We start from the raw sequence: 11,745 nt of genomic DNA, 5'->3' as shown, positions 1-11,745 counted from the left end.
CTGTTCCCTTTTTCAAGAAAGAGAGTAGAGATAGCCCCGGAATATCAGAGGTTACAGTGGGACATTGATCGGATGCAAAACTGGGCTGAGTAGAGGCAGGTGGAGTTCATCCCAGATAAGTGTGAGGTAGTTCATCTGGTAGGTCAAATATGATAGCAGAACGTAGTATTAATGGCAAGACTCTAGGCAGTGTGGAGGATCAGAGGGATCTTAGGGTCTGAGTCCATAGGAAACTCAAAGCTGCTATGCAGGTTGAATTTGTGGTTAAGAATGCTCGCGGTGCATGAGTTTATGAGCTGAGAGGTAATGTTGCAGCTATATATGACCCTGGTCAGACCTCACTCTGATTACTGTGCTCATTTCTGGTCGCCTCACTACAGGAAGGACGCGGAAACCATAGAAAGCGTGCAGAGGAGATTTACAAGGATGCTGCCTGGATTGAGGAGCATGCCTTCTGAGAATCGGTTGAGTGAACCCGGCTTTTCTCCTTGGAACGACGGAGGATGGGAGGTGACCTGATAGAGGTGTACAAGATAATGACAGGCATTGATCATGTGGATAGTCAGAGGCTTTTCCCCAGGGCTGAACTGGCGAGCACGAGTGGAGATATTTTGCAGGTGCTTGGAAGTAGATACAGAGGAGATGTCAGGGGCCTGTGTTTTTTACGCAGAGTGTGGTGAGTGCGTGGAACGGGCTGCCGGCGACCGTGGTGGAGGTGAAAACGGTAGGGTCTTTTCAGAGACTCCTGGACAGGTACATGGAGCTGTGGGCAAGCCTAGGCAGTTCTACAATAAGGACATGTGGGGCTCAGCTTTGTGGGCCGGAGGGCCTGTGTTGTGCTGCAGATTTTCTTTGCTTCTGTGTTCTATCATCCAGCTGTTGCAGTGAGCTCACTCCCACCGGAATGATGCTGGTGGCATTGTGAGAATCATAATTTTAGATCGCTCTAGTCCCTTCAGTGCAATCCATCCGCGTCTTCTGAGCAAGAGATTGCAAAGAATGGGTGTAGACAAATCCACTCTCTCCTGGATCACTGCCTTCCTGACTGATAGAGCCCAGTTTGTACCGCTGGGTGGTTCTGTGCCTGAGGTGGAGGTGAGTGTCACTGGAGCCCCACCAGGGACTGTCCTGTCTCCGTTTCTGTTCACACTGTACACCTCAGACTTTCAATACCACTCTGAGTCTGGCCACTTGCAGAAGTTCTCTGATGACTCTGCGGTAGTTGGGTGCATCAGAGATGGGCAGGAGTCAGAGTGCAGAGTGCAGAGAACAGGTGGACAGGATTGTGGAATAGTGAGGGAGGAATCACCTGCTCCTGAATGTGGACGAAACCAGGGAAATGTGATTGATTTTAGGAGGAAGAGGACAGTGACGAGTCCTGTATACATTCTGGGAGAAGAAGTCACTGTGGTGGAGGAGTACAATTAGCTGGGTGTTCACCTCGGCAATAGATATGACTGGAAAAGCAACAGAAAGGTTGTTTTCAAGAAGGGGATGAGTAGACTCTATCTTCTATGAAGCCGAGATGCTTGAATGTGTGAGGCGGGTTGGTGCAGATCGTTTACCAGTCTGTTGTAGCGAGTGCGGTCTTCTTTGCTGCTTTCTGTTGGGGGAGCAGCATTGGTGCAAAAAGACAAAATAAACTCATCAGAAAACATGGATCCATCCTTTGACAGAACCCGGACTCTTTCGAGTTAGTGGTGGGGAGGGGGTCACTGAACAAACTGTTAGTGATTATGGACAATCTGTCATATCCTCTCCATGACCTACCCGACAGGCAGCAGAGTCCCCATCCCTCTTTCCAACAGACTCACTCATCCCCGCCGTCACAAGCGTAGTTACAGAGATTGTTTCTTACCAAATGCAAGAGTTCATCTTTCTGCGATAGGTGAACACACATCTTAGTTCAATAATCCCTGCATTATTAGTTTATTCAATATTATTCCACATTGGTACAGTATTACTGTATATATTATTATACTCTACTTTCTTATTAGTAAAGTCTGCACACTGCTAAGTGTGTTTCTAAATGTTGCTGCTGTAACGGAATGAATTTCCCACTCAGGATGAATAAAATATTATTATTCTCCAGCCCTTCATCTCTCTCATACATTAACTTCTCAGCTCTTTACACTCCCCGTCTGCCGGTTTACCCTATCACTTCATCTCCCCCCACATTCTTACTCCCTCCCTTCCTTTCCAGTCCTGAAGAAGGGTGTGGGTCTGAAACGCCGACTGTTCTCTCCTCTCCGTAGTTGCTTTCTGCCCCCCTGAGTTCCTCCAGGTGTTGCTTTGGATTTCCGCGTCTGCAGATCTTTTATCCTGTTTAAACCAATGCGCATGCGTGGACGGCACAGCCGATCGTGAACAATGCGCATGCGCTCAGCAGACGAGAGGCTCTCGGGGATCGGACGCAGGTAGGAGCGGGGCCGCGGGCGGGAACTTAATCACCGGCGTCTGAACCGCGATTAAAGGAAAATTACTATGAGCTCCGTCCACAGTGATCCCGCACATCAGGACAGTCCCAGTCCTTTCCGTCTCTCTCAGCCCCACGATTTACCCGAGCCACGGGGAGTTTACGGCGGTTGAGAACTGGCGGCGCCGCCATTTCTCCGGCGCATGCGCAGCGCTGGGTCCTTGGATGGCGGATAGACAGGTTTCTCCTCCGAGGTGTCTGCTGGGTAAGGTGGCAGCCATGGTTGACGCGCCAGCGTTGTCCCCATAGAGAATGTCCCTAACGCAGCGACCTCCAGCCATGTAAATCCGAGGATCAGTCCGTCGGAACAAAAATGTAGTGTCCAGTTACTCTCGGATGAAGTCTACCTCCCAGTCAGTGAAAATGTCAAATAGTACTGTATAGCATAAAAATATCTGCTGGTCAGCTTTAGTTCTTTCTGGGTAAATAACGATATGAAACACGTTTGTCCTCGATGACAGGTGACTTGTAGCTTTCACATCACAAAAGTGCCACACTCCAATGAGAATAACTACTGCCTACCCCTTCATAGTCATTGGCATTGCCATCGATGGGTTCATCACTGTCAATCAGCTGGGGGGAGCGGATCCCAGTAATTAGAAAATCTCCAGGATCAGACATGTAGTAACAAGTTCACTTTGTAGTGTTGTGGAACATGACCTGAACTTGAAATAATACCAAAGGACAGAGACAGATTGAGCCAAGTTACAGGTTGATTGAAGGCAGAAGCAGAGCCCCTTCTCATACAGACAAGAATACAGTCAGAGATTTTGTTGGTCAGTCAGGATGCCTGATCCGTGCCTTGTTAGAAGATGGGGAGTTCACATATAAACACAGAAACATAAGTCTGCAATTCATTACAGGATGACAACCTCATGCCGACCATATAACCTACTCTAGAATCTGCCTAGAGTTTCACTACCAAATAGCCCTCTATTATTCTAAGTTCCACGTAGCTGGCATTGCATTCCATGTTCCTGCCACTCTCTGTGTGAAAAACTTACCTCTGGTAGCCCCCTTGTACCTACTTCCAAGCACCTTAAAACTATGCCCCCTCATGTTAGCTAATTCAGCCCTGGGAAAAAAACCTCTGGCTATCCACACGATCAATGCCTCTCATCATCTTATACAACTCTCTCAGGTCACCTCTCATCCTCCATCGCTCTTACTCAGCCTATTATTGTAAGGCATGCTCTCCAATCCAAGCAACATCCTTGTCAATCTCCTCTGCACCCTATTTAAAGTATTTTTTCCTGTAGTGAGGTGATCAGAATTGAACACAGTGCTAAAAGTAGGGTCTAACGAAGGCCTTTTATATCTGTAGTAGTACCTCACCGCTTTGAAGGCCTTCTTAAAAACATTGTCCAGCTGCGTAGCAGCTCTGCATGAACTATTGACACAGATCCCAAGATCTCGCTGCTCCTCCAAACTGCCCAGAGTCCTATCATTAATATTGTATTCTGTCTTCAAATTGGACCTACCGAAATGAACCACCAGGTTGATCTCCATCTGCTTCCCACAGTCACCTGTGGTATATCTCAACTTGAGATGAACTGGGTGATATTCTGATGCCAGAGCTCACATTGAGAGAAGATCTTACAGAAACATGCAAAATTATGATTCAGATAGATAAGATAGAGGCAGGAAAGTTGTTTCCACTGGTAGGTGAGAGTAGAACTAGAGGACATCACTTTAACATTCGGGGCATTTGGGATGGAGAAGAAGATCTGCTTTACCCCGAGAGTTGGGAATTTGTAGATTTCTCTGCCCAATGAAGCAGTGGAGGCTACCTCAGTAAATGCATTTGAGACGAGGTTGGATAGATGTTTGCAAAGTAGGGGAATGAAGGGCGATGGGGAAAAGGCAGGTTGGTGGAGACGGGCCAGATGATTATCATTCTCACCACAGACTAAAATCTCACCTGAAAAACTGTCCTTCACCTATTGATGTCCTTTCAAATATTTTTACAGGTTTGAAATGGCAGAACACTTGTGCATGGGCTGTCTCTTTCCGGATATATAAGGATTGGCCAAATATTTTCTTTGCAAGACCGACACATCTGTTGTCAATCCTTGGAGATGAAGACTTATCTCATCCCAGCTGGAAATGTGTTTTGTGTCTGAAATGAAGTTTTCTATTGTAACTCAGTGTTATCCACAGGAACCGGGGTGCTGAGAACACACCAGCATTTGTTCACTGGAGATCAGTTCTTCAACTGCATTGATTGTACAAGGGATTCAAACATCTGACTTTCTGAATTGCCAGATGATTGATCGCAGTGAGATATCATTCTCCTTCTCTCAGTGTGGGAAGGGATTCACTCACAGCCTACCCACAGACAGGCCAGTGAGTTCACAGTGGGGAGAGGCCATTCACCTACTCTGTGTGAGGGAGGGGAACTAATCCGTCATCCAGTCTGAAGATACATCAGCAAGTTCACACCACAGTGAGATGCTCCACCTGTTCTGACAGCGGGAAGCAATTCATTCTCTCGTTGGTGCTAAATATACATCTGAAAATTCCCCAGTGAGAGGACGGTAACCTGTTTACATGGTGGGAAGGCATTCACACACTCAACCATGCCACAGTGACACCAACGAGTTCACACCGGGGAGAGGACAATCACCTGCTCTGTGTGGGAAAGGATTCACTCAATCATCTCAACTGAATGAACACCAGTGAGTTCACACTGAAAAGTTGCCGTTCACCTGCTTAGACTGTGGGAAGGGATTCACTCGTTCATCCACACTACAGAGACACCAGCGAGTTCACACCGGGGAGAGGCCATTCACTTGCTCTGAATGTGGGAAGGGATTCACTGACTCATCCAAACTTGTGAGGCACTACCGAGTCCACACTGGGGAGAGGCCGTTCACTTGCTCTAAATGTGGGAAAGGATTTGCTCGGTCATCTCAACTGACTGAACATCGGCGAGTTCACACTGGGGAGAAACCGTTCAGCTGCTTTCAATGTGGCAAGGGGTTCACTCAGTCATCTCATCTGAAAGTACATCAGCGAATTCACACTGGGGAGAAACCTTTCAGCTGCTCTGAATGTGGGAAGGGATTCGCTGATTCATACTCCCTTGTGAAGCACTGCCGAATTCACACTGGGGAGAAGCCATTCACGTGCTCTGAATGTGGGAGGGGATTCACTGACTCATCCCACCTTGTGAAGCACAGCCGAATTCACACTGGGGAGAAGCCATTCACATGCTCTGAATGTGGGAAGGGATTCACTCAGTCATCTCATCTGAATGTACATCAACTAATTCACACTGGGGAGAAACTGTTCAGCTGCTCTGAATGTGGGAAGGGATTCGCTGATTCATACTCCCTTGTGAAGCACTACCGAGTTCACACTAGGGAGAAGCCATTCATGTGCTCTGAATGTGGGAAGGGATTCACTGACTCATCCAACCTGGTGAGGCACAGCCGAATTCACACTGGGGAGAAGCTATTCACCTGCTCTGAATGTGGGAAGGGATTCACTGACTCATCCAACCTGGTGAGGCACAGCCGAATTCACACTGGGGAGAAGCTATTCACGTGCTGTGAATGTGGGAAGGGATTCACTGCGTCATCCAACCTGGTGAGGCACAGCCGAATTCACACTGGGGAGAAACCGTTCAGCTGCTCAGATTGTGGAAAGGGATTCACTCGGTCATCAGGCTTGAAAGTCCATCAGCGAGTTCACACTGGGTGATGCCAGTCACCTGTTCTGATTGTGGGAATGAATTCGCTCAGACATCTCAACTGACTGAACATCAACTGCTCAGACTGTGGGAAGGCATTCACACACTTATCCATGCTGCAGAGACAGTGGTGGATTCACCTGCTCAAACTGGGATGGGTTTCCATCAGTCATTCATCCTTGTGTCGCCATATCAAGCTTTGACCCATCGTGAATCGGAGACATCAGTAGCTTGAGAGGATGTAATTCACTCAGGTTCGCCAATGGAGTATTAAAGGCAGTGGTTCAGGGCAGGTTATTTTTGAGCTTTCAGCAGTGGCCACTCCACAGTCAGGATGGATTATCAAGAAAACCTTCATTAGCAGGAGCAAGTGGAGCGGTCGTTGTTGGAGTGGACAGAGTTGGAGCGGAGACTTTGAGGCTTTAATTCTTTGAGGTTTCAGTGGGGAGAGCAGTCAGTAAGAGAAGGCAAAATCATGATGGAGGTAGAATTTTTTTTGCCCCTCTTTACATTTTCTCAGTTGTAACAGTGGAGATGCCAGGCGGGATAGTGGAAAGCTCCTTTGCGGGATGTGGGAAGGCAGGGGACCCTCCTGTGTCCCTGATAACTACACCTGTGAGAAGGGCTTCCAGCTTCAGCTCCGAACAATCCACATTACGGAGTTGGAGCTGGAACTGGATGAACTCCAGATCATTCGGGAGGCTGAAGGGGTGATAGGTAGGACATTTGAGAGGTCGTTGCACCCGAGGTGCACGGCTCAGGGAACTGGGTGACTGTCAGGAAGGGGAAGGGGGAAACAGAGAGTGCAGTTTACCCCTGTGTCCATCCCTCTGAACAACACAGGTATCACTTTAGGTACAGTCGGGGATGGTGGGATGACCTGGCAAAGGAAAGTCACAGCAACAGGGTCTCTGGCACTTAGTCTGGCTCTGAGACTGAGAAGGGAAGGGTGGAGACGAGGTGAGCTGTGGTCAGAGTTGATTCAGCAACAGGGTCTCTGGCACTTAGTCTGGCTCCGAGACTGAGAGGGGAAGGGAGGAGACGAGGTGAGCTGTGGTCAGAGGTGATTCAGCAACAGGGTCTCTGGCACTTAGTCTGGCTCTGAGACTGAGAAGGGAAGGGAGGAGACGAGGTGAGCTGTGGTCAGAGGTGATTCAGCAACAGGGTCTCTGGCACTTAGTCTGGCTCTGAGACTGAGAAGGGAAGGGAGGAGACGAGGTGAGCTGTGGTCAGAGGTGATTCAGCAACAGGGTCTCTGGCACTTAGTCTGGCTCTGAGACTGAGAAGGGAAGGGAGGAGACGAGGTGAGCTGTGGTCAGAGGTGATTCAGCAACAGGGTCTCTGGCACTTAGTCTGGCTCCGAGACTGAGAAGGGAAGGGAGGAGACGAGGTGAGCTGTGGTCAGAGGTGATTCAGCAACAGGGTCTCTGGCACTTAGTCTGGCTCCGAGACTGAGAAGGGAAGGGAGGAGACGAGGTGAGCTGTGGTCAGAGGTGATTCAGCAACAGGGTCTCTGGCACTTAGTCTGGCTCTGAGACTGAGAAGGGAAGGGAGGAGACGAGGTGAGCTGTGGTCAGAGGTGATTCAGCAACAGGGTCTCTGGCACTTAGTCTGGCTCTGAGACTGAGAAGGGAAGGGAGGAGACGAGGTGAGCTGTGGTGATACGTGGCTTGTTAGCTCAGGGAACTGACAGGATGTTCAGTAGGTGAGAATGAAATTCCAGGATGGTGTGTTCCCTCCTGCATGCTGGCATCTGGGTCATCTCAGGTCGAGTGCTCAGCATTCTTCAGGAGGGTGGACAGTGAAGGTCGTGGTCCATGTGGGTGCCAATGATATGGGCTGGTAGAGTAACGAGGTTCTGTAAAGGGAGTTCAGGGAGTGAGGTGCTAATTTAAAGGGCAGCTCCTCCAGTCCTGTGATCTCAGGACTGCCATCTGTGTGATGTGGCAGGAATCAGAAGATTATACAGTTTAACATGTGGCTAAAGACTTGGTGCAGGAGGGAGGGTATAAGATTTTTGGATCATTGGAGCTGGTGAGGATTGCTGTGTAGAGAGGAATGTGAGTGTGTTGGTGGGGAGAGCACGTCGTTGATGCAGTGTGACTGGGCACACAGGTCTCTCTCTCACGCTGTCTCTCTTTTTCTCTGTCTCTCACACACACACAAACACATCAGTGGAGTGGGAGGGACGGGAGTGAGAAGGGAAAAGCGGAATGAAGAGGATGGAGTTAGGACTTCTTCACAAAGTCCCAGACTCACGCAACCCTCCCCCTCTGGAATTGGTCCCATTCCCTCCCCCAGGCTGGGGGTGAGCGTTAAGTTGCCTTGTCAACAAGAAAAGGAATTGTTCGATAACATCTGGTTAACACACTTTGATAATAAATTTACTTTGAACTTGAACATTGAAATGTACTGTTTGTGAAACGTGTACTGATGAGAAATGGTCTCAGTGAAGGTCCGAGAGTGGAAATCGAACCGGTGTTCAGTCCCACTGCTCCGTGCCAGACAAGAACCCCTATCGGAGTCTGTCTCATCTGTCTGTGCTTGACACGTCTCACTCTAATGTTTCCTTTTTCTGTACCTGTCCCAGTGTCTTTTATTTTTCTCCTCAACCCCATTCCCTGCCTTCTCCCCATGACCTTTGACACCTTTACTGATCAAGCACTGATCAGCCTCTGTTTTAAATAAACCCGATGACTTGGCCTCTGAGCCGTCCGTGGCAATGAATTCCACAGCTCCCTCATCTCTCCAAATGCATGCTGTCCGGGATTAGACATTGTAACGCAGAAGGTTAAAAATGGCACCTGTCTACTCTCTCTATCCCTCTTGTAATCTGATCCAGCTCTTTCCGGTCACACTGAGCCTCCTCCACTCCAGGGAAAACAGCCCAGGTTTGTCCGAACTCTCCTTACACAGTAGCTCAGACAACATCCTGGTGAACCTCTTCGTTGGTGCCCTGAACACCAGCGGAGTAACGGGCTTTGAGTAGTACATGGTGGGTTGTTGATTAGTAACAGTGTCGAAGCTGACGTGGAGAAAGCAGCAGTCTGGAGTTTAGAGGGAAATTCGAGTGGTGGAGAAGACTCAATGTACGGAATGAGTATTTCATTTCCTACGACGAGCGGTGTAGTGGTGAGATGGCGAAGCGATGCGGAGGAAGCTGCGGGTGCAGGTAAGAGTGAGTGTCCAGGTAGGAGATGGTGTTCAGCAGCTTTTCACTCCGTCTTCCAAACCAACAACAACTAACACCGAGTGGATCGATCATAAGCGCTTTTATATTTACTGGCAGAAGGGACGATGAGCAATGCACAAGAGCTGGTACTAGCTTTGTCCGAAAACAAAACACAGACAGTGCGGTCACCCCGATGGACACAAGTTCACGGACAGGGTGCACTCCGTTGTCTGCTGAATCACAGCTGCGGGTCTGAACTCAAGTGCTCAGGTACCATGTTGCACGAACATTATTAGCAAAGCTCTCTGACACAACACAGGTTCCAGCTGGTTACAGGCCATTTTGGTGCGACAAGTGAAGTACATTTCCACAGTAGTGGAGAAGCATACCTGAACCCCTCGCCCCCTGTGAAAACCCTTCCAACCCTCACACCACTCCCCATTTCTGTTAACACCCTCTGAAAACCATTCCAACCCTCACACCACTCCCTATTTCTGTTAACACCCTCTGTGAAAACCCTTCCAACCCCTACACCACTCCCCATTTCTGTTAACACCCTCTGTGAAAACCCTTCCAACCCTCACACCACTCCCCATTTCTGTTAACACCCTCTGTGAAAACCCTTCCAACCCCTACACTACTCCCCATTTCCATTAACACCCCCTGTGAAAACCCTTCCAACCCTCACACCACTCCCCATTTCTGTTAACACCCTCTGTGAAAACCCTTCCAACCCTCACACCACTCCCCATTTCTGTTAACACCCTCTGTGAAAACCCTTCCAACCCCTACACCACTCCCCATTTCTGTTAACACCCTCTGTGAAAACCCTTCCAACCCCTACACCACTCCCCATTTCTGTTAACATCATCTGTGAAAACCCTTCCAACCCTCACAACACTCCCCATTTCTGTTAACACCCTCTGTGAAAACCCTTCCAACCCTTACACCACTCCCCATTTCTGTTAACACCCTCTGTGAAAACCCTTCCAACCCCTACACCACTCCCCATTTCTGTTAACACCCTCTGTGAAAACCATTCCAACCCCTACACCACTCCCCATTTCTGTTAACACCCCCTGTGAAAACCCTTCCAACCCCTACACCACTCCCCATTTCTGTTAACACCCCCTGTGAAAACCCTTCCAACCCCTACACCACTCCCCATTTCTGTTAACATCCTCTGTGAAAACCATTCCAACCCTCACACCACTCCCTATTTCTGTTAACACCCTCTGTGAAAACCCTTCCAACCCCTACACCACTCCCCATTTCTGTTAACACCCTCTGTGAAAACCCTTCCAACCCCTACACCACTCCCCATTTCTGTTAACACACTCTGTGAAAACCCTTCCAACCCCTACACCACTCCCCATTTCCGTTAACACCCACTGTGAAAACCCTTCCAACCCCTACACCACTCCCCATTTCCGTTAACACCCACTGTGAAAACCCTTCCAACCCCTACACCACTCCCCATTTCCGTTAACACCCTCTGTGAAAACCCTTCCAACCCCTACACCACTCCCCATTTCTGTTAACACCCTCTGTGAAAACCCTTCCAACCCTCACACCACTCCCCATTTCTGTTAACACCCTCTGTGAAAACCCTTCCAACCCCTACACCACTCCCCATTTCCATTAACACCCCCTGTGAAAACCCTTCCAACCCTCACACCACTCCCCATTTCTGTTAACACCCTCTGTGAAAACCCTTCCAACCCCTACACCACTCCCCATTTCTGTTAACACCATCTGTGAAAACCCTTCCAACCCTCACAACACTCCCCATTTCTGTTAACACCCTCTGTGAAAACCCTTCCAACCCTTACACCACTCCCCATTTCTGTTAAAACCCTCTGTGAAAACGCTTCCAACCCCTACACCACTCCCCATTTCTGTTAACACCCCCTGTGAAAACCCTTCCAACCCCTACACCACTCCCCATTTCTGTTAACACCCCCTGTGAAAACCCTTCCAACCCCTACACCACTCCCCATTTCTGTTAACATCCTCTGTGAAAACCATTCCAACCCTCACACCACTCCCTATTTCTGTTAACACCCTCTGTGAAAACCCTTCCAACCCCTACACCACTCCCCATTTCTGTTAACACCCTCTGTGAAAAGCCTTCCAACCCCTACACCACTCCCCATTTCTGTTAACACACTCTGTGAAAACCATTCCAACTCCTACACCACTCCCCATGTCTGTTAACACCCCCTGTGAAAACCCTTCCAACCCCTACACCACTCCCCATTTCTGTTAACACCCTCTGTGAAAACCCTTCCAACACTCACACCACTCCCCATTTCTGTTAACACCCTCTGTGAAAACCCTTCCAACCCCTACACCATTCCCCATTTCCGTTAACACCCTCTGTGAAAATGCTTCAAACCCCTA

This window comes from Hemitrygon akajei, unplaced genomic scaffold, assembly GCF_048418815.1.
Source record: "Hemitrygon akajei unplaced genomic scaffold, sHemAka1.3 Scf000038, whole genome shotgun sequence".
NCBI classification, from domain to species: domain Eukaryota; kingdom Metazoa; phylum Chordata; class Chondrichthyes; order Myliobatiformes; family Dasyatidae; genus Hemitrygon; species Hemitrygon akajei.
Note: the sequence above shows the minus strand (reverse complement) of the source record.